Source organism: Hyla sarda, chromosome 4 (assembly GCF_029499605.1).
Source record: "Hyla sarda isolate aHylSar1 chromosome 4, aHylSar1.hap1, whole genome shotgun sequence".
Taxonomy (NCBI): domain Eukaryota; kingdom Metazoa; phylum Chordata; class Amphibia; order Anura; family Hylidae; genus Hyla; species Hyla sarda.
This window is the reverse complement of record NC_079192.1, coordinates 60,074,960-60,091,146: the sequence shown is the minus strand read 5'-3', so window position 1 is coordinate 60,091,146 and position 16,187 is coordinate 60,074,960. Positions and strand designations below refer to the sequence as shown.

General features: G+C 33.4%; 1 protein-coding gene across 4 annotated transcripts in view; it reads right to left on the bottom strand.

The window, feature by feature from the left end:
- Window positions 1-16,187, bottom strand: part of LOC130367991 (olfactory receptor 1G1-like) — a 451,749-nt gene that overhangs the window by 190,882 nt on the left and 244,680 nt on the right. For 2 of the 4 annotated variants that reach the window (XM_056571125.1, XM_056571130.1), the window contains exons 3-4: window positions 4,459-4,531; window positions 900-939 (exon numbers count right to left, since the gene is read on the bottom strand). The exons of the other annotated variants lie outside the window; for them this stretch is intronic. The gene's annotated coding sequence lies outside the window, so the exon portion shown is untranslated. The remainder of the gene's footprint in view (window positions 1-899; window positions 940-4,458; window positions 4,532-16,187) is intronic. 4 annotated transcript variants of the gene reach the window in all.

Genomic DNA, 16,187 nt, shown 5'->3' with positions numbered 1-16,187 from the left:
AGGGTATTACAATACGCTACACTACTCTTTAAACAGTATTTGTCTAGAACAGCAGCAGGACATTACTTACGGCTGTCCTTAAACAGTATGTCGGCCCTTGACAGATTAACAGGTACTAAATGGTACAAATCTTGGATGTACCTATGCGGTATGCACTGATGAGGGAAGTAATATGCCAAACTATACGCTGAAAAAAACTCTGTATTTTTGTAAAACACCAGCCGATGAAGGCTATTGTTTGGACTTTGACGGTATGGAGCACCTTGACAGCTTAACAGGTACTAAATGGTACAAATGCACTACAGTCCACTGAACAATCATGTATTTCTGAACAGCAGCAGGACCCAACAGCACCACAAAAAAAAATCCAGGGATTAAACCATAAATTGCACTCTGTCGGACAATTCTGAGCAGCAGAAGATTTGTGGAGCAAAAAAAAAAAGAAAAAACTCAATTGGGCTGAAAAATTAGGAGATAAGATGCTTCAGAAAGTTCAGGCAGCTTGGAGATCTGTATGAGGCAGCTGACAGCTATCTGCCCCTCTCTGCTGCAATGCTCAATAACATGAATAGGAGGTTTAGCTATCAATGATTCTTCTCAGTGTAACAGCAAAGCACTCTGCACTCCTGTCTCTCCCTTAGCTGATGTGACTAGCAGTTGCAGTGTAATGCTGTGGTATGAGCTATTCACACTCACACACAGTCCCGTCCTCTCTATCTGAGTGCATAGATGAAATGAAGAGAGGCAAGATGGCCGTCGATTATATAGGGGCTGTGACATCACATGGGTCAGTGAACACTGATAGGCTGCATCTCACATGTGATTCAGGGTCAGCCCCCCTACCTTCATTCCCGCCGCTGTTTCCCGCCCTCCCATAATCCCCTGCCCCATGTACTCACATGTGGATCAGCCATCTTAGGTCTCCAATAGCCTGGAACGCTGTAAAATGGAATTTAATTAACCGATTTTTCATGAAATTCGTAACGAATTCGGGTTCGTCAACTTCGATTCGCTCATCTCTAATCTAGGTGTTTTTTTATATTAAAATATAATGTATAATTTTGATATTGTGTTTTAATAAATATTTTATCTAAAAATGTTATATTATATTCAACAGTTAATCATACAATGGGAATGTATGCCTTTTAATTTTGAAAGGAGGGGTTGTATTATTTTCTTAAATAATTTATACCTCTCACATTTATGCTATGTGTGTACCAATTGTAGATTTTTTTGGGTGTTTGTATTTAAAACTTTGGGGATTTAAAAAAAAAAATATTTCCTTTTCTTTATTTTGAATTGTATTTTTGACACAAAAATGTATTTTTAAAGGGATGTTTTTGTGGGGGTGGGTTGATGTTTTTTTTAAATAATTTTATCAACCATTTCTTTTAAAGGGGTACAGCCGTCACACCCCCTCCCATAGACTTGCATTGAGGGGGCAGGGCGTGATGTCATGAGGGGGCGGGGCTATGATGTCAACAGCTCCTGACGCCTGTTCCAGCATTCGGAACAGTTTCTTCCAAATGCTGAGCTGTGAAGTACCCCTTTAACTCTATAACTATTCCGATAATTTTTTATTATTTTATCGACCGTTTCTTAATTTTTGGTACTTTTTAAACTAGTCCAAAATCAGTTTTATTTATTTATCTACTTCTTATTCATTTATATTTTTCATAGCATTTCTGCCTTTCTATTTTTGTTTTTCCCATACAAGAACGATCTATCACTCCTGATCTGATCGTTTCTATGAAACACTGCACCTCTATTGTAGTGCAGTGTATTCTGCCTCTCAGCATTATGCTGACAGACAGTGTATGGTTGTTGTTATCGTTAGGACGTTAGGATATTTTTTATGGGGTTATAAAGATTTTTGGGCATTTTTATATATTTTTTTAATTTTTTTTATTTTAGATTTGATACAAAAAAAGTATTTAAAGGGATGTTTTTGTTAAGGCTGAGTTTTATTTTATATTTTTTAAATATTTTATTAGCCTTGTTTTTCTTATTATTAGTTTTTAACTATTCCCATTACGGGACTTAAAGCAGCCATCTTTCGATAGCTCATATATTAATAGACTGCAGTAGTATGACAGTGTCTTTCTTATGCCTCTCGGTATTATTCTAAAAGACAATGTATGGTTATGGTATTATCAGGGGTTTTATTTTGGGTTTTATAAAACTTTTTTCTTTTTTTAATATGTTTTTTTTAAGGGTGTTCTGTTTAATTAGTTTTTTTAACTTGTTTTTTTTTGTTCTTGTTTTTATCTCCTATGAGAGGGCTTTCTCCAGCGATCTACTGATCACCCATATAATACATTGCACTAGTATTACAGTGCAGTGTATTATGGCTGTCAGCATTATGTTTACAGCCAATGTCTAACCCCTTAACGACCACGGACGTAAATGTACGTCCTGGTTTTGCGGGACTTCCCGCACCAGGACATACATTTACGTCCTGTGTATGACCGCGAGCATCGGAAAGGTGCTCACGTCATACACAGCAGGTTACGGGTGCTAGTAGCAGCCGGGGACCCGCCCGTAATGGGTGACATCCGTGATCGCGCAGATGTCCGCCATTAATCCCTCACATGCTGTGATCAATACAGATCACTGCATCTGCGGCATTGCGGTACTTTGATTGGATGATCGGATCGCCCGCAGCGCTGCCACGGGGATCTGATCATCCAGCATGACAGCCGGAGGTCCCCTTACCTGGCTCCGGCCGTCTCCCGGGGTCTTCTGCTCTGGTCTGCGATCGAGCAGACCAGAGCAGAAAATCACCGATAATACTGAGCAGTGCTATGTCCCATGCATAGCACTACACAGTATTAGCAATCAAAGGACTGCTAAAGATAGTCCCCTATGGGGACATAAAAAGTGTTAAAAACATGTTGAAAATGTAAAAAAAAAAAAGTTTATGAAAAAAAGTGAAAAATCCCCTCCCCCAATAAAAATTGTCAATTTTTCCTATTTTACCCCCAAAAAGCGTAATTTAAAAAAAATTAACATATTTGGTATTGCCGCGTGAGTAAATGTCTGTACTTTCAAAATATAATGTTAATGATCTCGTACGGTGAATGGCGTAAACTTAAAAAAAATTAAAAAAGGCCAAAAATGCTGCTTTTTTGACACATTTTATTTTAAAAAAATTAATAAAAAATTATCTAAAAGTTTTACATATGCAAATGAAGTATCTAAAAAAAGTACAGATGACGGCGCAAAAAATGAGTCCTCATACCGCCCTATATACGGAAAAATGAAAAAGTTATAGGTGGTCAAATAGAGTGATTTTACATTACTGATTTTGTACAAAAAGTTTTCGATTTTTTTTTTAAGCAGTGCAAAAATTTAAAAGTATCTAGCCATGGATATCATTTTAATCGTATTGACCCGCAGAATAAAGAGCACATGTCAATTGTCAAAATGTGGAAAATTTTGGTTTTCATTTAAATTTCCTCACCAAAATTTTTTTTGGGGGTTCTCTGTACATTTTATGGTAAAATGGGAGGTTTCATTACAAAGTACAATTGGTCACGCAAAAAACAAGCACTTATATGGGTCTGTAGATGGAAATATAAAAGAGTTATGGATTTTAGAAGGCGAGGCTGAAAAAACGAAAACGCTAATATAAAATTGGCCTGGTCCTTAAGGTGAAAATGGGCTTGGTCATTAAGGGGTTAATTATGGCTAATGTGAGGGGAGGGTTGGGTTACCTTTTATGTTTTTTGGGTTATTTTTAAGTTTTTTTTCTTTTTTTATATATACATTTTTGTAGGGGATGGGGTTGGGGTTAATTATTTAAAAAAATGTTTATTTTTAACTTATTTTTTTTAGCTAGGATCCATGCAGAATACATTGCCATCTATGGGGAGGGCAATGCAACCGTGGTACCTCCGGCAATAAATATTTTGGCTGGAGATTACTCAGTGTGAACCTAGCCTTTAAGTGTTTTATAAAGGGGACTTTTAACAGCGATCTTTAAATCACTCATTTAATATACTGCTTTAGTATTAAAGTGCAGTGTATTATGCCGTTCAGCATTATGTTCAAAGGCTATGAATTATTATGGCTAAAGTCTTTGGCTATAATTATATATTTGAAGCAAAAAAATATATATTGATTTTTCTTTGCTTAGTACAGTTAAGTCTTAAATTTGCGGTCAGTCAGCCCAGAGTCTAAAGTAAACTTGTAAACACTGCAGTCAGTTCAGTCTATTCTATTAAATATCGAAAAAGGGGATTACTTTAAATAAAAAATTAGAGAATATGCATCATAAATGTTCCTAATCTCTGTACCTAAAACATGGTTGTGTTATAAAAAAAGATGTCTATAGATGATATACTTATTAACAACACATATATCTTCATGTATAAGGGAGAGACTATGACATCTCTGCAGGTCTAAATTTTATATCTAGCCTGATTGTTATCAGTAATTAATATAAATATTAATTACCTGTCTCGTAGATCATTTCTTGCAGCTGATGAGGGCATATGTCACGTTCACCTTCTTACCGGGCATCAGTCACCTGTAAAAAGACACAGGTATGATAACATGTTCCTGATACATGCTACAGAGGCAAATATATATAAAATTCTAGGGCCAGAACTACTTATCTCAGGCATTATGAAACCACATAAAAAAAAGGAACAAAAAAAAAGTTGGAACACATTGGGATCTAGGTGTTTTTTTAAATTAAAATATGATATATATTTTTGATATTTTGTTTTAATAAATATTTTATCTAAAAATGTTATATTATATTCAAAAGTTAATCATACAACGGGAATGCATACCTTTTAATTTTGAAAGGGGGAAGGGGTTGTATTATTTTATAAAATAATGTATGCCTCTGACATTTATGCTGTGTTTGTATCTATTGCAGATTTTTTGTGGGGTTATTTATAACATTTTGGGGATTTTTTAAATATTTTCTTTTCATTATTCTGAATTGTAGTATTTTTTTCAAAAAATTATTTTTAAAGGGATGTTTTTGTGTGGATGGGTTGATGTCTTTTTTAAAAATAATTGTATTAACCATTTTTTTTATTTTAAAGGGGTACACCCCTTCCCATAGACTTGCATTGAGGGGGCATGGTGTGACGTCATGAGGAGAGCTCCTGACGCCGGCTCCAGTGTTCGGAACAGTTTGTTCCAAGCTCAGCTGTGGAGTACCCCTTCAACTCTGTAACTATTCCACTAATTTTTTTTTATTTTATCGACTGTTTCTTAATTTTTCATACTTTTGAAACTAGTCCTAATAAATTTTATTTATTTATTTACTTCTTACTAATTGTTATTTTTTTCCTAGCATTTCAGGGTTTCTATTTTTATTTTTCCCATACGAGAACGACCTTTCACTCTTGATCTGATCTTTTCTTTGAAACACTACACCACTATTGTAGTGCAGTGTATTATGCCTCAGCATTATGCTGACAGACAGTGTATGGTTATGGTTATCATTAGGGTATTTTCTATGGGGTTATGTAGTTTTTTGGACATTTTTATATATATTTTTATTTTATATTTTTTATGCTATGTGTGTAGCTACTGTAGATTTTTAGGGGGTTTATTGAAAAAAAATTGGATTTTTTAAATATTTTCTTTTCTTTATTCTGAATTGTATTTTTGAAACGAAAAAGTCGTTATAAAATAATTTATCAACCATTTATTTTTATTTTTAAAGGGGTAGAGCCGTCACACCCCCTCCCATAGACTTGCAGTGAGGAAGCAGGGCATGATGTCATAAGGGAGCGGTGCTTTCATGTCAACAGCTCCTGACGCCGGCTCCAGCGTTCGGAAGAGTTTCTTCAAACGCTGAGCTATGGAGTACCCATTTAACTCTCTAACTATTCCGATAATGTTTTTATTATTTTATCGACCGTTTCTTAATTTTTTGTACTTTTTAAACTAGTCCAAATCAGTTTTATTTATTATTTACTTATTTATGTTTTTCATAGCATTTCTACCTTTCTATTTTTGTTTTTCCCATACGAGAATGACCTGTCATTCCTGATCTGATAGTTTCTATGAAACACTGCACCACTATTGTAGTGCAGTGTATTCTGCCTCTCAGCATTATGCTGACAGAAAGTGTATGGTTGTTGTTATCGTTAGGGTATGTTTTATGGGGTTATAAAGTTTTTTGGGGATTTTTCATATATTTATTTTTTAATTTCATTTTATATTTGATACAATTTTTTTAAAGGGATGTTTTTGTTAAGGCGGAGCTATAGTTTTTTTTTTATATTTTATTAGCCTTGTTTTTCTTCTTTTAGTTTTGAACTATTCCCATTAAGGTACATAAAGCAGCCATCTTTTGATAGCTCATATATTAATAGACTGCAGTAGTATGACAGTATCTATTTTTAACTTATTTTTTAGCTAGGATCCATACAGAATACATTGCCATCTATGGGGAGGGCAATGCACCCGTGGAACCTCCGGCAATAATTATTCCGGCTGGAAATTCCTTAGTGTGAACCTAGCCTTTAAGTGTTTTATAAAGGGGACTTTTAATAGCGATCTTTAGATCACTCATATAACATACTGCATTAGTATTAAAGTGCAGTGTATTATGCCCTTCAGAATTAGGTTAAAAGGCTATGACTTATTATGGCTAATGTCTTTGGCTATAATTATATATTTGAAGCAAAAAAAAATATAGATTTTTCTTTACTTAGTACAGTTAAGTCTTAAATTTGCGGTCAGTCACCCAACAGTCTAAAGTGAAATTGTAAACATTGCAGACAGTTCAGTCTATGCTATTAAACATTGATAAAGGGGATTCCTACAAATAAAAAAATAGAGAATAAGGATCATACATGTTCCTAATCTCTGTACCTGAGATATGGCTGTGTTATATAAGAAGCTGTCTATAGACGATATACTTATTAACAACACATATATCTTCATGTATAAGGGAGAGACTATGACATCTCTGCAAGTCTAGATTTGATATCTAGCCTGATCGTTATCAGTAATTAATATAAATATTAATTACCTGTCTCCAAGTTCCTTTCTTGCAGCTGACGAGGGCATATGTCACGTTCACCTTCTCACCGGGCATCAGTCACCTGTAAAAAGACACAGGTATGATAACATGTTCCTGATACATGCTAGAGACGCTAATATATATAACATTCTCGGGCCAGAACTACTTATCTCAGGCATTATGAAACCGCATAACAAAAAGGAACAAAAAAAGTTGGAACACATTGGGATCTAGGTGTTTTTTTAATTAAAATATAATGTATATTTTTGATATTTTGTTTTAATAAATATTTTATCTAAAAATTTTATATTATATTCAACAGTTAATCATACAACGGGAATGTATGCCTTTTAATTTTGAAAGGGGGGAGGGGTTGTATTATTTTATAAAATAATTTATGCCTCTCACATTAATGCTATGTGTGTATCTATTGTAGATTTTTTTGGGGGTTTATTTATAAAATTTTGGTGCTTTTTTTAAAAAAGTTATTTTCTTTATTCTGAATTGTAGTTTTTTTTTACGAAAACTTATTTTTTAAGGGAAGTTTTTGTGGGGCGGGTTGATGTTTTTTTTCCTAAAGAATTTTATCAACCATGAATTTTTTTATTTTTAAAGGGATACACCCCCTCCCATAGACTTCATTTGAGGGGGCAGGGTGTAACGTCATGAGGAGGCGGGGCCATGACGTCAAGAGCTCCTGACGCCGTCTCCAGTTTTCGGAACAGTTTGTTCCAAACTCTGAGCTGTGGAGTACCCCTTCAACTCTGTAACTATTCCGCTATTTTTTAAATTATTTTATCGACCGTTTCTAAATTTTTTATACTTTTTAAACTAGTCCTAATCAGTTTTATTTATTTATTTACTTCTTATTTATTGTTATTTTTTTCATAACATTTCTGGGTTTCTATTTTTATTTTTCCCATACGAGAACAACCTTTCACTCCTGATCTGATCCTTTCTTTGAAACACTGCACCATTATTGTAGTGCAGTGTATTATGCCTATCAGCATTATGCTGACAGACAGTGTATGGTTATGGTTATCGTTAGGGCATTTTCTATGGGGTTCCAAATTTTTTTGGGCATTTTTATGTATTTTTTTATATTTTTTAATATTTTTATGCTAAGTTTGTAGCTATTGTAGATTTTTTGGGGGGTTTATTTATAACATTTTTGGGATTTTTTAAATATTTTCTTTTCTTTTTTCTGAATTTTATTTTTGATACAACAAATTATTTTTAAAATAATTTTATCAAGCATTTATTTTTATTTTTAAATGGGTAGAGCCGTCACACCCCCTCCCACAGACTTGCATTGAGGGGGCAGGGCGTGATGTCATGAGGGGCGAAGCTATGATGTCAACAGCTCCTGACGCCGGCTCCAGCGTTCGGAACAGTTTGTTCCAAACGCTGAGCTGTGAAATACCCCTTTAACTCTCTAACTATTCCGATAATTTTTTATTATTTTATCCGTTTCCTAATTTTTTGTACTTTTTAAACTAGTCCAAATCAGTTTTATTTATTTATCTACTTCTTATTTATTTATGTTTTTCATAGCATTTCTGCCTTTCTATTTTTGTTTTTCCCATACGAGAATGACCTGTCATTCCTGATCTGATAGTTTCTATGAAACACTGCACCACTATTGTAGTGCAGTGTATTCTGCCTCTCAGCAGTATGCTGACAGACAGTGTATGGTTGTTGTTATCGTTAGGGTATTTTTTATTGGGTTATAAGGTTTTTTGGGGATTTTTCGTATATTTTTATTTTTTTTTATTTTATATTTGATACAATTTTTTTAAAGGGATGTTTTTGTTAAGGCGGAGCTATAGATTTCCGTATATTTTATTAGCTTTGTTTTTCTTCTTTTAGTTTTTAACTATTCCCATTAAGGTACATAAAGCAGCCATCTTTCGATAGCTCATATATTAATAGACTGCAGTAGTATGACAGTATCTATTTTTAACTTATTTTTTAGCTAGGATCCATACAGAATACATTGCCATCTATGGGGAGGGCAATGCACCCGTGGAACCGCCGGCAATAATTATTCCGGCTGGAAATTCCTTAGTGTGAACCTAGCCTTTAAGTGTTTTATAAAGGGGACTTTTAATAGCGATCTTTAGATCACTCATATAACATACTGCATTAGTATTAAAGTGCAGTGTATTATGCCCTTCAGAATAAGGTTAAAAGGCTATGACTTATTATGGCTAATGTCTTTGGCTATAATTATATATTTGAAGCAAAAAAAAATATTGATTTTTCTTTACTTAGTACAGTTAAGTCTTAAATTTGCGGTCAGTCACCCAACAGTCTAAAGTGAAATTGTAAACACTGCAGACAGTTCAGTCTATTCTATTAAACATTGAAAAGGGGATTCCTACAAATAAAAAAATAGAGAATAAGGATCATACATGTTCCTAATCTCTGTACCTGAGATATGGCTGTGTTATATAAGAAGCTGTCTATAGACGATATACTTATTAACAACACATATATCTTCATGTATAAGGGAGAGACTATGACATCTCTGCAGGTCTAGATTTGATATCTAGCCTGATCGTTATCAGTAATTAATATAAATATTAATTACCTGTCTCCAAGTTCCTTTCTTGCAGCTGACGAGGGCATATGTCATGTTCACCTTCTCAGCGGGCATCAGTCACCTGTAAAAAGACACAGGTATGATAACATGTTCCTGATACATGCTACAGACGCTAATATATATAACATTCTCGGGCCAGAACTACTTATCTCAGGCATTATGAAACCGCATAACAAAAAGGAACAAAAAAAATTGGAACACATTGGGATCTAGTTTTTTTTTAAATTAAAATATACTGTATATTTTTGATATTTTTTATTTTAATAAATATTTTATCGAAAAATGTTATATTATATTCAACAGTTAATCATACAACGGGAATGTATGCCTTTTAATTTTGAAAGGGGGTAGGGGTTGTATTATTTTATAAAATAATTTATGCCTCTCACATTAATGCTATGTGTGTATCTATTGTAGATTTTTTGGGGGTTTATTTATAAAATTTTGGTGCTTTTTTTTAAATGTTCTTTTTTTTATTCTGAATTGTAGTTTTTTTTTTCCAACAACTTATTTTTTAAGGGATGTTTTTGTGGGGCGGGTTGATGTTTTTAAAAAAAAAGAATTTTATCAACCATTAATTTTTTATTTTTAAAGGGATACACCCCCTCCCATAGACTTCATTTGAGGGGGAAGGGTGTAACGTCATGAGGAGGCGGGGCCATGACGTCAAGAGCGCCTGACGCCGTCTCCAGTTTTCGGAACAGTTTGTTCCAAACTCTGAGCTGTGGAGTACCCCTTCAACTCTGTAACTATTCCGCTATTTTTTAAATTATTTTATCGACCGTTTCTAAATTTTTTATACTTTTTAAACTAGTCCTAATCAGTTTTATTTATTTATTTACTTCTTATTTATTGTTATTTTTTTCATAACATTTCTGGGTTTCTATTTTTATTTTTCCCATACGAGAATGACCTTTCACTCCTGATCTGATCCTTTCTTTGAAACACTGCACTACTATTGTAGTGCAGTGTATTACGCCTATCAGCATTATGCTGACAGACAGTGTATGGTTATGGTTATCGTTAGGGTATTTTCTATGGGGTTCCAAATTTTTATGGGCATTTTTATGTATTTTTTTATATTTTTTAATATATTTATGCTAAGTTTGTAGCTATTGTAGATTTTTTGGGGGTTTATTTATAACATTTTTGGGATTTTTTAAATATTTTCTTTTCTTTTTTCTGAATTTTATTTTTGATACAACAAATTATTTTTAAAATAATTTTATCAAGCATTTATTTTTATTTTTAAATGGGTAGAGCCGTCACACCCCCTCCCACAGACTTGCATTGAGGGGGCAGGACGTGATGTCATGAGGGGCGGAGCTATGATGTCAACAGCTCCTGACGCCGGCTCCAGCGTTCGGAACAGTTTGTTCCAAACGCTGAGCTGTGAAGTACCCCTTTAACTCTCTAACTATTCCGATAATTTTTTATTATTTTATCGACCGTTTCCTAATTTTTTGTACTTTTTAAACTAGTCCAAATCAGTTTTATTTATTCATCTACTTCTTATTTATTTATGTTTTTCATAGCATTTCTGCCTTTCTATTTTTGTTTTTCCCATACGAGAATGACCTGTCATTCCTGATCTGATAGTTTCTATGAAACACTGCACCACTATTGTAGTGCAGTGTATTCTGCCTCTCAGCATTATGCTGGCAGACAGTGTATGGTTGTTGTTATCGTTAGGGTATTTTTTATGGGGTTATAACGTTTTTTGGCGATTTTTCATATATTTATTTTTTTATTTAATTTTATATTTGATACAATTTTTTTAAAGGGATGTTTTTGTTAAGGCGGAGCTATAGTTTTTTTTATATTTTATTAGCGTTGTTTTTCTTCTTTTAGTTTTTAACTATTCCCATTAAGGGACATAAAGCAGCCATCTTTCGATAGCTCATATATTAATAGACTGCAGTAGTATGACAGTATCTATTTTTAACTTATTTTTTAGCTAGGATCCATACAGAATACATTGCCATCTATGGGGAGGGCAATGCACCCGTGGAACCTCCGGCAATAATTATTCCGGCTGGAAATTCCTTAGTGTGAACCTAGCCTTTAAGTGTTTTATAAAGGGGACTTTTAATAGCGATCTTTAGATCACTCATATAACATACTGCATTAATATTAAAGTGCAGTGTATTATGCCCTTCAGAATTAGGTTAAAAGGCTATGACTTATTATGGCTAATGTCTTTGGCTATAATTATATATTTGAAGCAAAAAACAAAATATTGATTTTTCTTTACTTAGTACAGTTAAGTCTTAAATTTGCGGTCAGTCACCCAACAGTCTAAAGTGAAATTGTAAACACTGCAGACAGTTTAGTCTATTCTATTAAATATTAAAAAAGGGGATTCCTACAAATAAAAAATTAGAGAATAAGGATCATACATGTTCCTAATCTCTGTTCCTGAGATATGGCTGTGTTATATAAGAAGCTGTCTATAGACGATATACTTATTAACAACACATATATCTTCATGTATAAGGGAGAGACTATGACATCTCTGCAGGTCTAGATTTGATATCTAGCCTGATCGTTATCAGTAATTAATATAAATATTAATTACCTGTCTCCAAGTTCCTTTCTTGCAGCTGACGAGGGCATATGTCACGTTCACCTTCTCACCGGGCATCAGTCACCTGTAAAAAGACACAGGTATGATAACATGTTCCTGATACATGCTACAGACGCTAATATATATAACATTCTCGGGCCAGAACTACTTATCTCAGGCATTATGAAACCGCATAACAAAAAGGAACAAAAAAAGTTGGAACACATTGGGATCTAGGTATTTTTTTAATTAAAATATACTGTATATTTTTGATATTTTGTTTTAATAAATATTTTATCGAAAAATGTTATATTATATTCAACAGTTAATCATACAACGGGAATGTATGCCTTTTAATTTTGAAAGGGGGGAGGGGTTGTATTATTTTATAAAATAATTTATGCCTCTCACATTAATGCTATGTGTGTATCTATTGTAGATTTTTTGGGGTTTTATTTATAAAATTTTGGTGCTTTTTTTTAAATGTTCTTTTCTTTATTCTGAATTGTAGTTTTTTTTTCCAAAAACTTATTTTTTAAGGGATGTTTTTGTGGGGCGGGTTGATGTTTTTTTTAAAAAGAATTTTATCAACCATTAATTTTTTATTTTTAAAGGGATACACCCCCTCCCATAGACTTCATTTGAGGGGGCAGGGTGTAACGTCATGAGGAGGCGGGGCCATGATGTCAAGAGCTCCTGACGCTGTCTCCAGTTTTCGGAACAGTTTGTTCCAAACTCTGAGCTGTGGAGTACCCCTTCAACTCTGTAACTATTCCGCTATTTTTTAAATTATTTTATCGACCGTTTCTAAATTTTTTATACTTTTTAAACTAGTCCTAATCAGTTTTATTTATTTATTTATTTACTTCTTATTTATTGTTATTTTTTTCATAACATTTCTGGGTTTCTATTTTTATTTTTCCCATACGAGAACGACCTTTCACTCCTGATCTGATCCTTTCTTTGAAACACTGCACCACTATTGTAGTGCAGTGTATTATGCCTATCAGCATTATGCTGACAGACAGTGTATGGTTATGGTTATCGTTAGGGTATTTTCTATGGGGTTCCAAATTTTTTTGGGCATTTTTATGTATTTTTTTTTATATTTTTTAATATATTTATGCTAAGTTTGTAGCTATTGTAGATTTTTGGGGGGTTTATTTATAACATTTTTGGGATTTTTTAAATATTTTCTTTTCTTTTTTCTGAATTTTATTTTTGATACAACAAATTATTTTTAAAATAATTTTATCAAGCATTTATTTTTATTTTTAAATGGGTAGAGCCGTCACACCCCCTCCCACAGACTTGCATTGAGGGGGCAGGGCGTGATGTCATGAGGGGCGGAGCTATGATGTCAACAGCTCCTGACGCCGGCTCCAGCGTTCGGAACAGTTTGTTCCAAACGCTGAGCTGTGAAGTACCCCTTTAACTCTCTAACTATTCCGATAATTTTTTATTATTTTATCGACCGTTTCCTAATTTTTTGTACTTTTTAAACTAGTCCAAATCAGTTTTATTTATTTATCTACTTCTTATTTATTTATGTTTTTCATAGCATTTCTGCCTTTCTAATTTTGTTTTTCCCATACGAGAATGACCTGTCATTCCTGATCTGATAGTTTCTATGAAACACTGCACCACTATTGTAGTGCAGTGTATTCTGCCTCTCAGCATTATGCTGACAGACAGTGTATGGTTGTTCTTATCGTTAGGGTATTTTTTATGGGGTTATAAAGTTTTTTGGGGATTTTTCATATATTTATTTTTTTATTTAATTTTATATTTGATACAATTTTTTTAAAGGGTTGTTTTTGTTAAGGCGGAGCTATAGTTTTTTTTATATATTTTATTAGCCTTGTTTTTCTTCTTTTAGTTTTGAACTATTCCCATTAAGGTACATAAAGCAGCCATCTTTCGATAGCTCATATATTAATAGACTGCAGTAGTATGACAGTATCTATTTTTAACTTATTTTTTAGCTAGGTTCCATACAGAATACATTGCCATCTATGGGGAGGGCAATGCACCCGTGGAACCTCCGGCAATAATTATTCCGGCTGGAAATTCCTTAGTGTGAACCTAGCCTTTAAGTGTTTTATAAAGGGGACTTTTAATAGCGATCTTTAGATCACTCATATAACATACTGCATTAGTATTAAAGTGCAGTGTATTATGCCCTTCAAAATTAGGTTAAAAGGCTATGACTTATTATGGCTAATGTCTTTGGCTATAATTATATATTTGAAGCAAAAAAAAATATTGATTTTTCTTTACTTAGTACAGTTAAGTCTTAAATTTGCGGTCAGTCACCCAACAGTCTAAAGTGAAATTGTAAACACTGCAGACAGTTCAGTCTATTCTATTAAACATTGATAAAGGGGATTCCTACAAATAAAAAAAATAGAGAATAAGGATCATACATGTTCCTAATCTCTGTACCTGAGATATGGCTGTGTTATATAAGAAGCTGTCTATAGACGATATACTTATTAACAACACATATATCTTCATGTATAAGGGAGAGACTATGGCATCTCTGCAGGTCTAGATTTGATATCTAGCCTGATCGTTATCAGTAATTAATATAAATATTAATTACCTGTCTCCAAGTTCCTTTCTTGCAGCTGACGAGGGCATATGTCACGTTCACCTTCTCAGCGGGCATCAGTCACCTGTAAAAAGACACAGGTATCATAACATGTTCCTGATACATGCTACAAACGCTAATATATATAACATTCTCGGGCCAGAACTACTTATCTCAGGCATTATGAAACCGCATAACAAAAAGGAACAAAAAAAATTGGAACACATTGGGATCTAGGTGTTTTTTTTATTAAAATATACTATATATTTTTGATATTTTGTTTTAATAAATATTTTATCGAAAAATGTTATATTATATTCAACAGTTAATCATACAACGGGAATGTATGCCTTTTAATTTTGAAAGGGGGGAGGGGTTGTATTATTTTATAAAATAATTTATGCCTCTCACATTAATGCTATGTGTGTATCTATTGTAGATTTTTTTGGGGTTTATTTATAAATTTTTGGTGCTTTTTTTTAAATGTTCTTTTCTTTATTCTGAATTGTAGTTTTTTTTTCCAAAAACTTATTTTTTAAGGGATGTTTTTGTGGGGCGGGTTGATGTTTTTTTTTTTAAAGAATTTTATCAACCATTAATTTTTTATTTTTAAACGGATACACCCCCTCCCATAGAATTCATTTGAGGTGGCAGGGTGTAACGTCATGAGGAGGCGGGGCCATGACGTCAAGAGCTCCTGACGCCGTCTCCAGTTTTTGGAACAGTTTGTTCCAAACTCTGAGCTGTGGAGTACCCCTTCAACTCTGTAACTATTCCGCTATTTTTTAAATTATTTTATCAACCGTTTCTAAATTTTTTATACTTTTTAAACTAGTCCTAATCAGTTTTATTTATTTATTTACTTCTTATTTATTGTTATTTTTTTCATAACATTTCTGGGTTTCTATTTTTATTTTTCCCTACGAGAACGACCTTTCACTCCTGATCTGATCCTTTCTTTGAAACACTGCACCACTATTGTAGTGCAGTGTATTATGCCTATCAGCATTATGCTGACAGACAGTGTATGGTTATGGTTATCGTTAGGGTATTTTCTATGGGGTTCCAAATTTTTTGGGGCATTTTTATGTATTTTTTTATATTTTTTAATATATTTATGCTAAGTTTGTAGCTATTGTAGATTTTTTGGGGGTTTATTTATAACATTTTTGGGATTTTTTAAATATTTTCTTTTCTTTTTTCTGAATTTTATTTTTGATACAGCAAATTATTTTTAAAATAATTTTATCAAGCATTTATTTTTATTTTTAAATGGGTAGAGCCGTCACACCCCCTCCCATAGACTTGCATTGAGGGGGCAGGGCGTGATGTCATGAGGGGCGGAGCTATGATGTCAACAGCTCCTGACGCCGGCTCCAGCGTTCGGAACAGTTTGTTCCAAACGCTGAGCTGTGAAGTACCCCTT